Source organism: Acinonyx jubatus, chromosome B3 (genome assembly GCF_027475565.1).
Source record: "Acinonyx jubatus isolate Ajub_Pintada_27869175 chromosome B3, VMU_Ajub_asm_v1.0, whole genome shotgun sequence".
NCBI lineage: Eukaryota > Metazoa > Chordata > Mammalia > Carnivora > Felidae > Acinonyx > Acinonyx jubatus.
Window position 1 is genome coordinate 18,531,192 of NC_069386.1, and position 18,387 is coordinate 18,549,578.

An 18,387-nucleotide genomic window follows, 5' to 3' on the forward strand; every position below is an offset into this window, starting at 1 on the left:
GAAGATAAGAGAGAAAATGCAGTTTACGGAGACAGGATTCACCAAAATGTAATTCTTCCAGATGCCTCTTCAACTTTATCACATTTCTGCTTTATCTCTGTTCCAGTCATTAATTGACAGACATTGCCAAAGTCCAGCTCAGGGCCAAAAACGAGGCCCTGATCAAGGATGTTTACTGAGACCAGTCACATGGCTAGGAACTTGCAGAAAAGCAGGTATGACTGAAATCAGAAGGATGTGAAGCAAAGTTACAGAATAGATAAATCTTAGAAGCATGTAAATCCTAGGGTTCAAAGAAAATGGGCAGAGAGATGATTGGGAGGGAATCTATGAGAAAGTTACATAGGATGGATTTTTCATAATTCTGCCTTCAAAGGTAGAATTCCTCCCCACCCCCACCCCCCATTCTTTTAAAGTTAACTTTCGAAGTCTAAAAGGTAAATGAATAGCTGGGTAACTAGGCAATGCCGTTGCAATGTAAAGAAATTTTAACCCAGTTAGCATCACATCACCATTTCCTTTCCAACTGCTATTAAATATTTTGCTCCTCTCTACCGAGTCCTTTCTTGCAAGCTCTCTTCCCTGGCCTGGTCAGTTACCCATCTTGCTCCACAAATTACCCTGTTATTAGTCACAGGCACAAGTGAGTGATGTAGGCAAGAAGGGGGCTGGGAAGCTTGCTGACGGTGACTCACAGAAGAGCCTGAGGAGACGCCCTGGTCCTGTCTCAGTTCTCCCATTTGAGAGACCAGAGGATTGGCCTCGTGTCTGCAGAGCCCTCCTGGGTGGCACGGAAGGGTGCTGTTGCAGGAGCCTCCCCGCCATGTAGTCAGAAGAGTCAGCAAGACTGTCCCACAAACTGCAGGCCCGTAACTGATGAATATAATCAAAAATTAAAAAAGAAGAAAAAAAAAAAAGAATGTAGTGCTTCACACACCAGCTCAAGTAGCTCGTTGTCTTTCAACCAGTCGCAAAACTTGAGGAAGAACTATGGCTTTAGTGTCAGAAAGCCCAAGGTTCGAGTGCCAGCCCTGCCTCCTAAAACTAAGTGAACTTGGGCAACTCAGTCCCTCTGAATCTTTGTTTGCTCCATGTGCTCCATGGTGCCAGTCCTGCCTTCCACAGAGACCTATTGCAGATTAAGAGTGATTCGGTATGTAGAAATACCTGAACACGGCAGAATGCTGGACCCATGTTACAGAGTCATGGTATCTTATGATCTTAACCCTTACCGGGTCTGGCCAAGAATCCGACGTCAGGCTGGTTTAGACAGTAGGATTAAATGCTAAGTTTAAAAAGATTCCCCAAGGGAGAGTAAGGAGACACCCCTGCCCCTTCACAACTACGTTCTCCCCATAACCTGCACATTGCTCACTGCTGGGAAACGATAACCAGTTCCATTTCTTTCTTTCAGTAAGGGAAGCCTACATGATGGACACAAACTTTGCCAAACAGAAAACTTGGAGACAGTCCTGCAGAGGCAATACTACACAGTGTCATCTAGTTCAGACCTTCCCGATGATCAGACTCCCCTAGGGTGATACCCAGACCCCAGCACCCCCAACCACGACACACCGTGGTAGAATTTCTGGGACAGGACATGGGGCAACCCTAGGCCTATTGGCTTACCAAGGAATAGGGGTTTGGGACTCTGAATGCTCATCGTCATCCTTTCCTGATACCTGAACTAGGAGAGTGCATGACTTCCTCTAAGCCTTGAATTCCTCATCTGCAAAATAGGCACAATAGTTTTTACTTCTCTACAGTCTAAGTCGGCATTAAATAAGGTCATGTGTCTAAATCATTTTGTGTAACTTGGGGTGTCCAGGAAGTGCTCAATAAGCTGTAGGTGTTAGTACTGTCACTATTTACATTTCCTCATCAATGGCGCCATGGTCTTCCATCATGGTCAGCCATCATTCACTGGTTTCCTGCAATACCCTCATCAGTGTTAAGGCTGCCTAGACCAAGTGTTGGCAAGGCAGCAGCTTTTCTGAGGGATGAGTGTCACTTGACACGGTAACTCAGTTCCTCAGTGACAGAGGGATTTCTTACCTCACTAGAACCTGTCTTGGGCAGTGTCACCAAAGGAGTCATTTTATGAAAGAGAGTAAAACCTAAAGGAGGGTGTGGGGCCCCATCTTGATCAAGAAAGAATCTGGAACATTCCTCTCACAGATGAGGAGGATGCCAAATTACTTTTAGGGAAGGACATGGGGTTACTAAGGCACACTGATGAAGCAAGCCCAGATTTTAATGGTTTTAAAACATATGCTTACGTAATACTTAAAGGCAGGGTTTCCTGTCACACAGCCTGCTGCCCCCGCAGAATGAAGCAGTCTTTGGAAAAGAACAAGATGACAAAGATTCTCGAAATCTTCAGAGGAGGGTGAGGTGTGGTGGGTGTGGAAGCTTACAGTATAGAGCCTAGAGGTAGTGAAGGAGTGCAGGAAAAAAATCCCAACTGCATGTTCGCAAGGGCCTTCTTCTTTGAGTCTGAAATCACAACAAATTTAGGACAATAAGGGGCACGTGGCTGGCTCAGTCAAACGTTCAGCTCCTGATTTTGGCTGAGGACACGATCTCAGGGTTTGTGAGTTCAAGCCCGCAGTCGGGCTCTGCACTGTATCAGCACAGCGCAATTTAAGTACAGAGCGGGAGAGACAGAGACAGAGAGACAATAGAGATCAAGAGAGACAGAGAGACAATAGAGATCAAGAGAGACAGAGACAGAGACTTAGGGAGGGCATGTGCAAAGTCTAGAACATAGGGAAAATATTTCATTTATTCATTTTACAGCTTTTGATTAATGATTAAATCCATGGCTTCAAATTTAGAGCAATTTTGCCTGCAAAAGTGGCTGGAGGGAAAAACATCCTGCATATATTGTATGAAAATATAACATTATTTAAAAATAAAAATTTCCCTAGGTTTCCAGACTTTTTTTTTTGAACTTTTTAAAATTTATTTTTATTTTTTAGAGAGAGACTGAGAGTGTGAGTGGGGGAGAGGGGCAGAGGGAAAGAGAGACAGAATCCCAAGCAGGTTCCATGCCCAGCTCAAAGCCCAACACGGGGCTCGATCCCATGACCCAGGGGGTAATGACCCGAGCTAAAATCAAGAGCCGAAATCAAGACCTCGGGTAATGACCCGAGCCTACTGAGCCACCAGACTTTTCAAACATACATTCTTTCCAAAAGGGTATCCTTAACTTTCTCCCCAAAACATAATTTTCATTTCAGTCTCTGATTTCTGTCTATTAATGCAAATCTATGCTACAAACAAGAGAAAACACTGTGCTAACATATACAGAGTTCCCTATGTCAAGGCCACATCTTGCATGCAGTCAATTCCCTTTTCCCTGGGGGACATACGTCGGTCATGTGCCAATGTGATTTTCCAGCTACTCCTCTATTGATCCTAATTTGAGGTCTACGGCTTCCTAAGCCTTCCTTTTTAAAGGCCTTTTTCTTTAAGCTAAGACTTTTTTCTCCAAGAAATATAGTTGGCTGAAGTGCTACTGGGGATGACTAATCCGAATTTTGTGAAGCAGGGCAACGTGTGAACCTAGGGGAAGAGACGGTGGTGGAACTGGAGTAGAGAGGACCCACAGGGCAGGCGGCTAGCTTCACGTGCTGGACGGGGGGATTCAGAGTTCCTCTGTGTCACTCATGTTAGTGAAGTTTAAATATGGATGTCTTAAGGCCAATGTGAAAGACAGCAATGCTCTGAAAGATGGTGAATGAAAGGATTGCATGATATTCAACAGCAAAGATCCCAAGTGCAAGAAGCGTATGAAATATAAGTGAAAGAGACACCACTCTAGGGGCATCTGGGCGGCTCAGTCGGTTAAGAGTCTGACTTTGGCTCAGGCCATGATCTCATGGTTCACAAGTTCCAGCCCTGAATTGGGCTCTCTGCTGTCAGCATAGAACTTGCTTCAGATCCTCTGTGCCCCCACCCCCACTCTGCCCCTCCCCTGCTTGTCCTGTCTCTCAAAAATATGTAAATATTAAAGAGAGAGAGAGAGACACTAAACTTGTGTGGAGTCTCTTAAAATATACCAAGAGATCCCTATTGGAGCCTCAGGGAAGTCCTTTCATTCAAGGATGGGGAGAACACTAGATGCTTCTCTTCCCTGCCAAGTGAAGCTGTTTCTCAGTAAATTTTTCTTCCTGCTAGTTTATGAGGTTGGGAATGTTACTCAGCTGTCAGTCACCTTATGAAATCTAAGCAATTTCAACCTTTGCCATGCTGTCAGGTGGCTGTTTACAGGGCGTGATGGTAGAGAGGAGTCACATTTACATAGTCCATGGCAATTCTGAAATCACTCAGCCTTTGTCACTCTGTCATGCATCAATTAGTGATATCGTTAAGCACCAACTGTGTAAAAAGGGCCCTAAGCTTCATGCCCAGGAGCAGTCCCACCCTTACACCCTGGCCTTATTTTAAAAGACGCCACTCTGGCATTCCTCTGGCCACACTTGTCTCCCACTGGGCGAAGAGTCCATAGGCCCAAGGCTACATGCCCCCACACACACCATAGCCCCTTTCTAGACTCACTAGGGCTGCCTAGGACCCTAGAATTCCATGCCCAAACAACCTCTAAGTCCACTTCCAAGGCCTCCATGGACACTTCTCCAGGTGTATCCTTCAAAAAAGTGACAGCACAACAAACCCTTAGGCCTAGGGATGGCCAAAAGGAGACTGTTGGGGAGGAGACGAGGAACTCACACTTGGGCACCTACACTGGGGCATCTGCACACATATGCCCTGGGCTTCTAGCCCACAGGACAATTTTGGGGCTGGGAAGGGGGATAGGGCCAGGCTGAGGGCCACCTAATTCCACGCGCACTCCTGCCCTGGGCCCTTCCTGGGCCCTTGTTTTTTTCCAAACAAAACAAAACAAAACAAAACAAAAAAACAAAAAACAAAACCAGAATATGGACCTACAGTATTTCATAGAGAAGAACATGGCACTTGCCTTGCCCAGACACCTCTCCTCCCCAGAACACATAAAACAATATCACATAATAATAAAGCTTTGGGTCACAGCTGTAGTTTTCCAAGATCACAGCTAAGAAAACACAGTAGAGATAAAATAAAACAAAATGTAAAATAAATTAAACAGTAAATGTACAAATAAAATGAACAGTAATTACCTTGAGTATAAATGAGAGATTTCTGCGGAGGAATTCACGTACTATATATGTATGTACGTGTGTATATATATATGTATATATATATAAAAGTTTCGCCTTCGCTTTCACAGCATCCCTGCAGAAGCAGAAAAGGGAAACATAATTAACAGTCTATACGATTATACCCATAAGTTTCCTTCTAACTCCAAAACTTTAAGTCAGGGTTACAAACCGGTGGCAGATCTTGATATAGGCTGAATTGGACCTCCCAATCAGTTTGGGACCTACATAGTGCTTTAAAACAATTTGAGCCAACATTTCAAATTTAGAAATTTTCACATAAAAATCCAGATCTATAGTTTCATTTGAAAAGACCAGAAGATCTGGAAATAATCATAGGACCTGCAGGCCTTAAGGGAGGCACAAGATTAATCACCAGGCCCTGCTAATCACTGCTAATTTGTTACCTGCTTTGCTTTCTAAGCCATTTAACTTTGTGATTCCTTATGTCTCTAAGATTTATCAATGTGAACTATGTCTTCAAAGTCAGTGCAAGTTAAGTAAAGATAATATGAGCCTAGCACAGCCTCATTTAATGATTATAGTTTGTATCAGCGCATGGTGTTTGAAGGAGCCAGTTGTGACCCATTAACGCACTGGCTCTCAACTCTGGCTCTCTATGGGAATTACCTGGAAAATATTTTTAAGCCAAGCTCTCCCCTTAGACCACATAAATCAGGATCTCTGAAGGTGCCATCCTGTCATCAGTATTGTTGTTATTGTTGCTTAACAAACATATGTATTAAAGCACAGTGTAGGATAGTAAAGTTACAAATCACTAAAGTAAACACACCTGTGTTAGAACCAACAGCCAGACCAAGAAACAGGGTATTCCCAGCATCCTAGCCCCTGCATTTGTGTCCCTTCCCAGTCACTACCCCACTTTCTCCAACTATCCTAGACTAACTTCTAACAGTAAGGATTAATGTTGCCTAGTGGAACTTATATGAACAGAATCCCACTGAATGCATTCATTTGCATGTAGAGTCTTTCCCTCAACATGTATGACTAAGATACATCCAGGTTAATGCAGGTAACAGTGGTTGACTCATTTTCACTGGTGTTTAGTATTCCATGGTATAACTATATCACAATCTATTTTTTTATTCTCCTGTTGAAGGAAATGTGGGTTGTTTTGAATTGGGGGCTGTAACAAATAATGCTACTATTTGTTAACATTCTCCAACATACCTTTGGTAAACATACATATGCATTTCTGTAAGGCATATAGTTACATAGTTTTCTAAAGCTGTTGTGCCAATATATACTCCTACATGTGTGTATGAGAGTTCTAGCTGCTTCACATTCTCACCAACACCTCTGCGGTCTTTCAAATTTTAGCCTCTCTGGTGGGTGTGTAGTGGTACGTCCCTGTGGTTTTAATTTGCATCCCCCTAATGGTTAATCAGGGGAAGTACCTTGTTTCATATTTTTGAGCATGTTTCATGTTTCTTGGCCATCTTGATATGCTCTTTTGTGAAGTACCTGTTCAAATCTCTTGCCCAGGGGTGCCTGGGTGATTCAGTTAGTTAAACATCTGACTCTTGATTTTGGCTCAGGTCATAATCTCACGGTTCATGAGTTTGAACCCCGTGTTGGGCTCTGTGCTGATGGCATGGAGCCTGTTTGGGATTCTCTCTCTCTCTCTCTCTCTCTCTCTCTCTCTCTCTCTCTCTCAAAAATAGACATTAGGGGCGCCTGGGTGGCTCAGTCGGTTAAGCGGTCAACTTCAGCTCAGGTCATGGTCTTGCAGTCTGTGAGTTCGAGCCCCGTGTCGGGCTCTGTGCTGACAGCTCAGAGCCTGGAGCCTGCTTCAGATTCTGTGTCTCCCTCTCTCTGACCCTCCCCCGTTCATGCTCTGTCTCTCTCTGTCTCAAAAATAAATAAACGTTAAAAAAAATAAAAAAAATAATAAACATTAAAAAAAATCTCTTGCCCTATTTTCTATTGTGTTGGTCTACCTTTTTTAATGGACCTGTTTACTGATTCTGGACATGACTCTTCATTGTTTATATGTATGGCAAATGTCTCCTTCCCCTCTGCAGCTTGTCTCTTACTCTTTTAATAGTAAGCTTTGATGGAAAGAAGCTATTCGCTTTAGGATAGTCCAATATATAGATCTTTTTCATTATGCTAGTACTTTTTTTGTCTTGTTTTAAAAAAAAAAATCACTGCCTGCCCCCAGGTCATGAATATATTCTATTTCGTCATCAAGAATGATGTTGTCCAGTGGAAAAATAGTTGGAGCCAAATATGTAACTGAAAGTTTTCTCCTAGTCACGTTTAAGGAAGTAAGAAAAAAAGTGAAACTAATTGTAATAATGTATTTTATTTAACACGATATATCTCAAATACTATCATTTCAACATATAACCAGTATAAAAATTATTAATGAGACATTATGAATTTTTTCTCTCTGGTAAGTTTTTGAAATCTGGTGTGTGTTTTGCACTTATAACCTGTCTCTACTGGACCAGCCATATTTCAGGGACACAATTGCAACAAGTTGCTAGTGGCTATCATATCAGAACAATGCAGATTTAGAAATTATAGTTTTACCTGCCACACCTAAATTAACATTCAGATGTGCATAAATTTTGAGGTTAGAATCAGGATTCTAGGTTTTCCCCCCATCTGTATATTCAAATGCCTATCCCTTCTGTATAGTATCAACATGATCATAAATCAAGAGTCCAAATAGATGGAGGCTTATGTCTAGAATCTCTAGTTCATTTCATTGGTCTACTTTGCCTTTGGCTTTAGTTTCTTTTTTTTTTTTTTTTTAAGTTCCCTAGTTGATTCTTATATTCAGCCAGTATTGAGAACCACTACTAGTAGGTCACAAAATTTATTAGTAGCTATGACCAGAAATTTTATGGAGTGGAATGGGATGGAATAGAAGAGAAAACATCAATACGTACCCAGTATTGTCCTGTGAAACTTTCATTTCGGTCAGTGTGTGTGTGTGTGTGTGTGTGTGTGTGTGTGTGTGTATTTAAATTGAGATCTAAAAAGTATTTCTTACCATCAGTGATGTCCCCCCCCCCCCACCAAAAAGGTCTGAAATCTACTACAATAGTGCAATCTGTGAACCAATTACTTGGGAAAATTCAGCTTGGATGTTATCTTATAGTTGTCATCTAGAAATGCTCTGAAGCTTTATTCTTATACCATTGGTTATAGACCAAAGCAGATCTCCATTTGAAACAAGTCAGGGAAAGCCACTTACAGCTAATAGGACAGGAGGAGCTCATTATAAAACCCTGCAACTTTGACCCAAAGCGGAATATGATAATGAATTCATGATGTGAACATTACAAATGAAAATTGCTAATCTGCATAATTTGAGATTTGTTCAGCATCAGCAGATTTTATGGTTTTCAAGTTTTAATGGGATGTCAAACAAGAAAACAAAATTTGAGGGGAAGAAATTGGAGCCAATTTAGCTATTAAATGATGTTAAATAACCTTCGTTATTGAAGAAAATGCTCTCAGAATTTTTGCTTGAATTTTGAAAGGATTATTTTAATGTTCGGCTTATGTCAAGATCAATCTAATCAACAACTATTTATTGACTATCCACTAAAATATGTCTGGCAAAGGAATCAAAATAAGAGGAAAAGACTTTGTTCTTGCATACAAGTACTCTGTAGAGAACAAATGGATTGTGGCATACGATTTTCCCCAAGTACTTCATTTTAGAACATGGATATAGTAAATAAAAATGATTTCAAGCCCCTTAATGTAACATTTTGTCTCTCCAAATGTAATATTTTGTCTCTTCAAATGCATGCCTTCTCTCTGAATTTCACAGTTTTCCCATTAAAAGATAAAGGAGGGATATACTTGGTGGTTATTTCATAAGAGATACAAATGTTGAATTATTATGTCATATACCTGAAACTCACACCATGTTCTATATCAGTTATACCTCAAAAAAAATTAAAAAGCTGGAGACCTGTTTTCATTTTTCCCTTCTCCAGTCCTAGTGACCACATGTCACATGTTTCAGAAGGCCCAGCTACAAAGATGGAAGAAGAACCATCTATGACAGAAAGAGAAATAAACCTTGGTTACACACACACACAATATATGTATCCTTTGGTTTTATTTTTATATATTATGCACCTGCACATAAATGTATGTGTGCAAGAGAGAGACTGTGGTGTGTGTGTGTGTGTGCCAATCTTTAAAAAAATTTTTTTTGTAATGTTTATTTATTTTTGACAGAGAGAGGCAGAGCATGAGCGGGGGAGGGGCAGAGAGAGAGGGAGACACAGAATCTGGAGCAGGCTCCAGGCCCCGAGCTGTCAGCACAGAGCCCAATGTGGGGCTCGAACTCACAGACTGCGAGATCATGACCTGAGCCGAAGTCGCACGCTTAACCAACTGAGCCACCCAGGTACCCTGTGTGTGCCAGTCTTAAAGAGATTTGGAGATTTTCATTAAATATCTCCATTTTTTTTTGCTATTTCCTGAAGATAGAATTTGGAGATCAAAAAAAAGGAAGATTTCCATTGAACTGAAACCTCTATAAACCAAATACCAGCTATGTGATAGGCCTTGGGTCTGTTGAGTTTAGTCTCCTTAAGAATGCAGCATGAACTGTCTCCACAGACTTTCCAATGACCAGATGGGGGGAAAAAACAAAAACAAACAAACAAACAAAACAAAAAGAAGAAGAAAAGAAGAAGAAGAAGAAGGAGGAGGAGGAGGAGGAGGAGGAGGAGGAGAAATGGTTATTAAAATGAACCAAATCCCTTTGACTTTACATTTCTTTATATTTGCGAGGAATGTAGACACTCACAGCTTGAGAAATTTTACATTCTCATAATTAGGAAAGGTGAAGTTTGTGTCAAGGTCACCCAAGTTAAATTCCCTTCTCACTAGAGCCACCATCTATTTGTTAGTGGGCTTTCTCAGACTTTAAGGTATGATAATAATGAAATTTGAAAATGACTGTCTTTAAAAGACAGTGATTGCTAACATCTATTTATAACCAAACATCTGTCTTCCATCAACAGAAAGCCCTGTGAAGAATTTTGGCTGTTACAGTGTTGTACAAGGTCGAAGATTCTTAATATCTCCACTTACTTGCCATTTTAGGGTTTTATGCCTAAGCCCTAATTTAGGTTTTTAGCATGATTTCTGTTTTCATCTAAAAAACCCACTGCAAGATGCAATCTTAAGGGCTGTCACAAAGATTTCTTCAATCATTCTGAGTCCACCAAATAAACAAAACAACAAACTTGGGCTGTGTAGGACCAATAAAGTTGGTGTATTGGGTGTGCAGGTGTTTCTAAGAGAAGGGAGACCTGCATTTGATTCCAAAGGGAGCCCCCCTGTTCCTCTCTTCTATCTCTCTGTAGGGAGAGATTGTCAAAGCACCATTCTTGATGCCAACTAGCCCATTTGGTGAATGTGACTATAGGCTTTTATCCAGTAAATAAATCAAATACTCTTCTTCAAATCCACTTTTTTGAAGGTATATTATCTCCAGTTCATTCTTTGGATTCCATCCCTAAAGTCACATTGGGGATGCCTCAGAAAGCCCAAGGCTATTGTACAGATGGCCTAGAGCCCAAGGTAAATGAATGGTTGCCATGCTACACTCTGTGTTTTATGAGACCTTGGACCCTCCTCCCATGCACAGCCTGCGGGCAATGTCTTGGGGGCCTAAGAAAACTCAAACGAACTCTGTGTGTGTGTGTGCGTGTGTGTGAAGGAGTGTGTAAAAACATATCTTTCCTTTAACTCTGCAAAGATTAGCACAACAAACTGATACTTGCAAAAGAGTTATCTGATGCTCTTGCTTTTTGCCTGATTTTACTACGCTTTTGGGGGCTCTTTGCATAGGATGTTTACCACTCTGCCTCATAGGCTGTGTCAAAGCCAGATCAGCTGCACCACAGAAGATCTCAATAATCACCACCTGGTTTTCAAGGAAAGTCAGTGACACTATGATAGAATAAACAACACTGGTCAGTTCCATGAGGGCACAGTCTTGTCTGCTCACTGCTGATACCCCTGAGCCCAGAACAGGATCCAGCACACTGAAAACATTAGCAAATAACTGGAGAAATGAATACTATTTATCAAAAGCCTACCATTTGTCAGTCATGCGGAAGGCACTTTGCATACCTTGTCTTTCTATCTTTTATAACAAATAACCCTGCGGGATGGATATTATAATAATTAGCTTATAAATAAAGAAACTGAGGTTTGAAGAATTTCACTGGCTTGCCTAGGTCACATAAATAGTAAGCAGAAAGCAGGGATTCAAATCTAGATCTGTCTGCCTTTCTAGCCCATGTTCTGTTCACCACACCATGCCTTCACCCCAACAGAAGCAAATCATAGACTGACTTTTGGTCTTTTGCTATCAGATACCAGGTTGGCATATTTACATATTATCAAGGCTTCAGAAACCCCTCTATAGGACAAGGTTTCTGAAGGGCTGACAGAACAGGATAGGAACAGAGAAGGCTCCAATCATGTATTTCTGTGTGCAACAAACTTTGGGCTTTCTCACTTCTCTGCTATGCTACTATACCTCTCACTAAGCTGAAATGTCCTCATTGGAAAACTTCAGAACATGAGTTCTGTCTCATTGAATTAAATGGGCAATGCATTTATGCACAGCAAGGACTCAATAAATGTAGATTATTACTAACCCAGAATTATGTAGGTTATTACTGACCCAGAATTGTCTCCAAACTATGTCAATTAATTTGATTGCTTTTGGAAAAGGCAGAAGGGAATCTTTTAAAGGGAAGATTATGCAATTATTACCTATTTTCCCCCTTTAAAAAATTTGCCCCTTTGTTCAGCAAATTCTACTGATGAAATTTTTAAGTAGCAACCCCTTTTTTAAAAGCTTATAGGGGAAAAGGCAGGAAAAGGTGCTGTTTAAAGTCAGAAACCTCACTCGTGATTGAGAAAGTACTTGGATATTGAGGATTAACACATAAATGAATATTCATCATCTGGTGAGTCCCATAGGTTTCTTTCCCTTGCTCTGCATAAGGCTTTTCAGGAAACAACACTGTTTCAAAGAATATCCTCACTAAACGTGTACATGAGTTAGAAAAAAGGAAAATTTTATTATGTTCCTCTAGCCAAGGCTGACAGTTTTATAACTAATCGGCTAATGCCCTCTGGACACACACAGCGTGGAGAGGGTCTCATCCAAGATAGAGCGGGTTTAGAGAAGTTGGCCGCTGTGAGGTGAGCAAGTCCTGCCTTGTTCCAAACTTAAGACATGCCGAAATGGTCTGAGATGGCCTTGGCCATGCCACCTGGAGGTCTGTGGTCACCCTTTCCATTTCTCCTTCCAAATACACCAAGCTGTACTGACTGAGGGCTCAGCCTCATGTGAGTCCACTCCCTGATTCCACTCCACTTCCTACCCCTACAATGAATCCATTTACACTTGCCAGAGAGCAAGTGATACAGGTCACGAGGAGAAGTCTGGACTCAACATTTGCTCTCCACTACTGAATATTTTTGAAGTAAAAGTCATCAAGCAATGGGATTCAAATGATCAGGCCAAAAATGAGCATTTTGATCATCTCTCTCTCTCTTACACACACACACACACTCACACACACACACACACACACACACACACACACACACACACACAGTCAAGGCCAACGTGGTTTGAAAGCTCTCAAACGGCCACAACAACAGCAAAATGGTGCCTACCTTTTCTGAAATCTCAGCCCACAAAAGATGCCCCTTGCCTGTGAGGAGCAGTCAGAGGCAGATTTCCAGCGTTCCAGTCGGCTTCGTTCTCATCAGAGAGCAACACACCTCATCTCTGTGTAAGCTCTGAAATTCTTTCAGAGACCCACCCTCTAAAGTTGCAAGTCAAGATTTCCGACTAAGGGCGATCAGTGACGTGAGGCAAAGCTACTGGATGGCACCTTGAATTTCTTCCTGACGGGAGGATGCTTCCTGTTTCACCACTTGGGAGAGGAGAGGACTGGAACTCAGTCAGACACGGGATGACAAATGCACGATTGCCTCATCGTTGTTGGTTTTGGTGCTCACCGTCATTGGCCAACTACTAAACGAGGTGGTCTTACTGTTTGCGTTAAAAGGAAGGGGTTTATGTGGCGGAGAGAAACCTGAAACACTGTTGACAACCCTACTCTACTCGCCGAGCGCGTCTGACAGCAGCTATAGCACTTTCTAGAAGCCTGGGAATATTGGCGGAGCTTTGGATTAACTAAATCCCTACCACAACCACCAACAGCATGCCACCCATCCGCAGAAAGGCAACTACTTCTCTGCCTGTTTCCTAGCAAGGCGGGGGGGGGGGGGGGGGTGGCGGCGAGGAATATCACTTTTTTGAACCACGTCACAAAAAATAAAAGTCTGACTGCCCTTTCCTTTCAGAATAGTCAGAGGTAATGCACTTTGTTTATATTCGTGTCAGCCTCAGAGAACAACCGTCACAGACAACGAAAGACGAACCTGTTAGTAGCAGGACACAAACGTTGTCTGTCTGCTTGAGGCGCTCCAATTTCAAAGGCAAGTATGCCTACATTTACAGTGTTTATTTGAGATATTAGACCTTTTGGGGCCGTTTTCACTTTCTCTTGCCTGAAGATGAAACAACTCTGGGCGTGGATTATTTAAAGGTGCTTTGACGAGCAAGGAAGCTTCACAAGTTGGTACTTGCACCCCCTCGTAGCCAAACCTCACCTCCCGGGCAGTTCCGGCCGGGCCGCCTACTCTGAGGGCCTGGTTCAAGGCCCTTCCCATCGGCTGACTTCAGCTGCTGAGAGACACCTTTCTTCTCCTGTCTGCTAATCAATGACAGCAAATTAAAAATTAACTAGAGGCAGAGAAGAGGGGAGGCCAGTTTCAGACTCCACAGTTTCTCAAGTTTCACTAATGAAATTCCATTCACAGATGGAGGATTGGTGAAGGCCCTTTCACGGGACCCTCGTTCACTGAATTCTTCCTACCCTGTTTTTCTCTCCAGACTTTCATTTTTTTAATTGTTTTTAAGTTTATTTATTTTTGAGAGAGAGAAAGAGATAGTGCATACACACAATGGGGAAGGGACAAAGAGAGAGGGAGACACAGATTCCAAAGCAGGTTCCACGCTCCGAGATGTCAGCACAGAGCCCAACATGGGGCTCAAACTCATGAACTGAGAGATCACGACCTGGGCCAAAGTCTGATGCTCAACTGACTGAGCTACCCAGGCGCCCCTCTTCCCAGACTTTCTTTGGGCTATGACAGGGTTCGGAAATCTTAAAGCTCATCTGGCAGGAGGGCTGAGCTCCCAGCAGAGTGGTCACTAAGTGAGGCAGGTTGTGTGGTTCAGATTCTGGTCATGTCTTACCAGGCGACTCCGTAGAATTGCCTGGTCTTCCTGACCCCAGGCTACTATCCCTTTCTAGTCCATCATTCTCCAACTGCCACCCAGCTTACCTTCCTAATTGTTTTTCTTTATCGTGTCTCTCTTCCCCACTGATAAAGCTCTACCAGCTACCTTTTCCCTGTAAGCTTTCTTAGCATGGATGACGGCCTGGTTCCTGGTTGCAAGCAGCAGAGCTCAGTACCTCCTCAATAACCAGAAGAATCCCATCATCATATGCTGTACTGAGTCACTGTCAGGGTGTAGTCCCTTCTTCCTTCAGGGACAAAGGTAAAACTTAACCTGTTGCACAATCTATGCGACGGGGTACCTCCAGAGGGAAAGAAGTGGGGAATTCTGATGGTTTGTGGGTTGTGACATGGGGGGAGCTGTGTGCGTGCACATCAGCCCAGTGTGTCTTTGCACAACTCCTCTGAGGAAGACAAATAAATACAAATATGGTTCTTTCAAAGACTCCGAAGGTGATGCCTTTCCTTTTCCCTTTCCCCCTTGTGCCTCATGATGAATGTATCAGTTCACTGCTAACAGAAGAGAGAGAACCCCAGGAAGCATGTAACCCCAGGAAGCAGGTAACATGCGTGTGTGGGTGTCTCTTCCCTGGGTAACACTTAACTGTCTCATTTTATGAGAAAAGTTTAGAAGCCAGTTAAGACATTAAATCTGTTGTACATTTTAAGTCCTCATAAATAGATGCTGTTTATTAAATCTTAATGATTTGCTTTTTGAAAGTCAACATCACACCTCTGCCAATTAAACGTGGGCAGTTAAGCCTGATATTAGTGGACAAAGTTTCACGGGGAGCCGCCAGGGGCTGCATTGCAAAATGGATGGGTTTTAACATGCAGAGCAAACTTGTTACTAACTGTTACTGAAGTGAGTGAGTGTGTAAAACACCTACTGGGAATATTTCAAAGAGTAAAACAGGGATAAGGTAAGAGCAGTGAGGACCCTAGGCAAACCTAGTCAGGAGTCCGGAGGGCCACTTAGGAACTCACAAGAGAAACACAGCATAAGCAGGACGCTGGAAAATGGACTCTGGGCCACAGCAGGAAAGCACAGAACTAGAAATTGTGTCCAAAGTTCTGCTAGCCAGGAGCAGAGGGTGCCCAGGGTATAGACACAGAGGAAAGGGACGGGGAGCAATTTCTGATATTTGAATTGCATGTTACATTGCAAACCAATTCTGAGCCTAATTTTCTAGAGAAGGAAATGTAAGTTTGATAGAAGTGACCTGCTTTTACCTCAAAGGAGAGAAATCCTTCCAAGAAACTTAATGAGTACAGTTTGGGCTACATTGATCTTAACCTAACCAGTCCAATTTTCTGGGCTTTTAGGTACAAAAACACTGTTTCCTTATAATGTTTCATCTTATCATTTTCACAGACTTTCCAAATGCAAAGGTTTTTCTGATAGACAGATATGTTAAGTCAAAATGCTACCAAACTGCGTATTCTTTAAATAGGTACATGGAAAACCTCCTATGGGACAAGGTGATGTCTTCACAAATGCCTAGAACAATACGTACACCGACTCAATTTGAACACTACATCTTCTTGGTGTAAAAAGCTCCCTGGATGATTTGCCTAAATCCCCACAATGGACGATAGATTACAGACCCACCTCAGAAACATTATAGGTTTGGTTTCCAGACCACTGCAATAAAGTGAACATCTCAATAAAGCTGGTCGAGGAATTTTTTTGCCTTCCCAGTGCATGTAAAAGTTATCTTTATACTCTACTGTAGTATATTAAATGTACAATAGCATTATATCTAAAGAATGTATATATCTTAATTCAAAAATACTTTCTTGCTAAAAATACAGTATCATCTGAGCTTTCAACCAGTCCTAATCTTTTTGCTGGTGGAGGGTCTCGCCTCGATGTTGATGGCTGCTGGCTGATCAGGGTGGTGGCTGCTAAAGGGCAGGGCAGCAGGGGCAATTTCTTAAAATGAGATGACAGTGAAGTTTGTTGCATCGATAGACTCTCCCTTTCATGAACATTTCTCTGTGGCTTACAATGCTGTTTGATAGCATTTTACTCGCAGTAGAACTTCTTTCAAAATTGGAGTCAATCCTGCCATTGTTTGACCAACTAAGTTTTGTAATATTCTAAATCCTTTGTTGTCATTTCAAAAATCTTCACAACATCTTCACCAGGAGTAGATTCCATCTCAAGAAACCACTTTCTTTGCTTATCCTTAAGAGGCAGCTTTTCATCCAGTTACGTTTGATCATGAGATAGCAGGGGCACCTGGGTGGCTCAGTCAGTGAAGTATCTGTTACCCCCACTCACCAGGTTCCACAATCCCCCTGGCCCAGTGTTAAAGAGCATCATTTGTGTGTTCACTGAGTTTCGGCTCAGGGTATGATTTCACAGTTCATGGGTTCAAGCCCTGTGTCGAGCTCTGTGGTGACAGTGCAGAGGCTGCTTGGGATTCTTGCTCTCCCTCCCTTCCTTCTCTGAGGTCTTGAACCCTTGAAGTCACCCATGAGGTTTGGAGTCAACTTGTTCCAAACTCGTGTTCATGTTGATATGTTGACCTCTTCCCATGAATCACAATGTTCTTGAGGGCATGTGTAATGATGAATCCTTTCTGGAAGGTTTGCAGTTGACTTTGCCCAGGTCCAGCAGAGGAAGCACTATCTATGGCAGCTGTAGCCTTATGAAATGTATTTCTTAACAATAAGATTTGCAACTTGAAATGACTCCTTGATCCATTGATTGCAGAATGGATATTGGGTTAGCAGGCATGAAAACAACATTAATCCTACTGTACATCTCCATCAGAGCTCTTGGGTAGCCAGGTGCATTGTCAATAAGCAGTCATATTTTGAAAAGAATCTTTTTACTAAGCCATAAGTGTCAACAGTAGGCTTAAAAATAGTCAGTAAATCATGTTGTAAAAAGATGTGCTGTCACCCAGGCTTTGTCGTTCCCTTTACTGAGGGCAGGACGAGTAGATTTAGCTTAATTCTTAAGTGTCCTAGGATTTTCAAAATGGAAGTGGGCACTGACTTCAAGTTAAAGTCACTAGCTGCATTAGCCCCTAACAAGAGTTGGACTGTTTTTTGAAGCTTTGATGCCAGGCACTGACTTCTCTCTAGCTGTGAAAATCTTGGATGGCATCTTCTTCCAAGAGCAGGTTGGTTCATCTACACTGAAAATCTATTGTTTAGTGTACTCACCTTCATGGTCTCAACTAGATCTTCTAGAGAACTTGATGCAGCTTCTACATCAGCACTTGACTTGATGCTCACTTTGTACTTTGATGTTATGGAGATGGGTTCCTTCCTTAAACATCATGAACCAACTTCTTCCAGCATCAAACGTTCTGTCTGTAGCTTCCTCCTCTCTCTGAGCCTTCACAGAATTGAAGAGAGTGAGGGCCTGGCTCTGGATTAGGCTGTGGCTTCAGGGAATGTATGGCTGGTTTGATCTTCTATCCAGACAAAGTTTTACTTTCTCTGTATCAGCAATAAGGCTGTTTCACTTTCTTATCATTCATATGTTCACTGGAGTAGCACTTTTCATTTCTTTCAAGAACTTTCCCTTTGCGTTCACAGCTTGGCTAGCTGGCTCCAGAGGCCTAGCTTTCAGCCCATGTTGGCTTTTGACACACCTTCCTCACTAAGCTTAATCATTTCTAGGTTTTGATTTAAAGTGAGAGACCCATGGCTCTTCCTGGTACTTGAGCACTTAGAAGGCATTGTTGGGTTATTAATTGGCCTAGTTTCAATATTGTTATATTTTAGGGAACAGGAAGCCCTGAGGAGAGGGAGAGAAATG

General features: G+C 42.2%; 1 protein-coding gene across 2 annotated transcripts in view; it reads right to left on the minus strand.

Annotated features, from left to right (window-relative positions):
* CERS3 (ceramide synthase 3) overlaps window positions 1-18,387 on the minus strand; it is a 115,427-nt gene that overhangs the window by 89,949 nt on the left and 7,091 nt on the right. Inside the window, exons 1-2 of one of the 2 annotated variants that reach the window (XM_015068998.3) lie at window positions 12,909-13,177; window positions 5,163-5,277 (exon numbers count right to left, since the gene is read on the minus strand). The gene's annotated coding sequence lies outside the window, so the exon portion shown is untranslated. Of the gene's footprint in view, window positions 1-5,162; window positions 5,278-12,908; window positions 13,178-18,387 lie in introns of those variants that run through there. The other variant, XM_053223626.1, reaches the window with a different exon arrangement.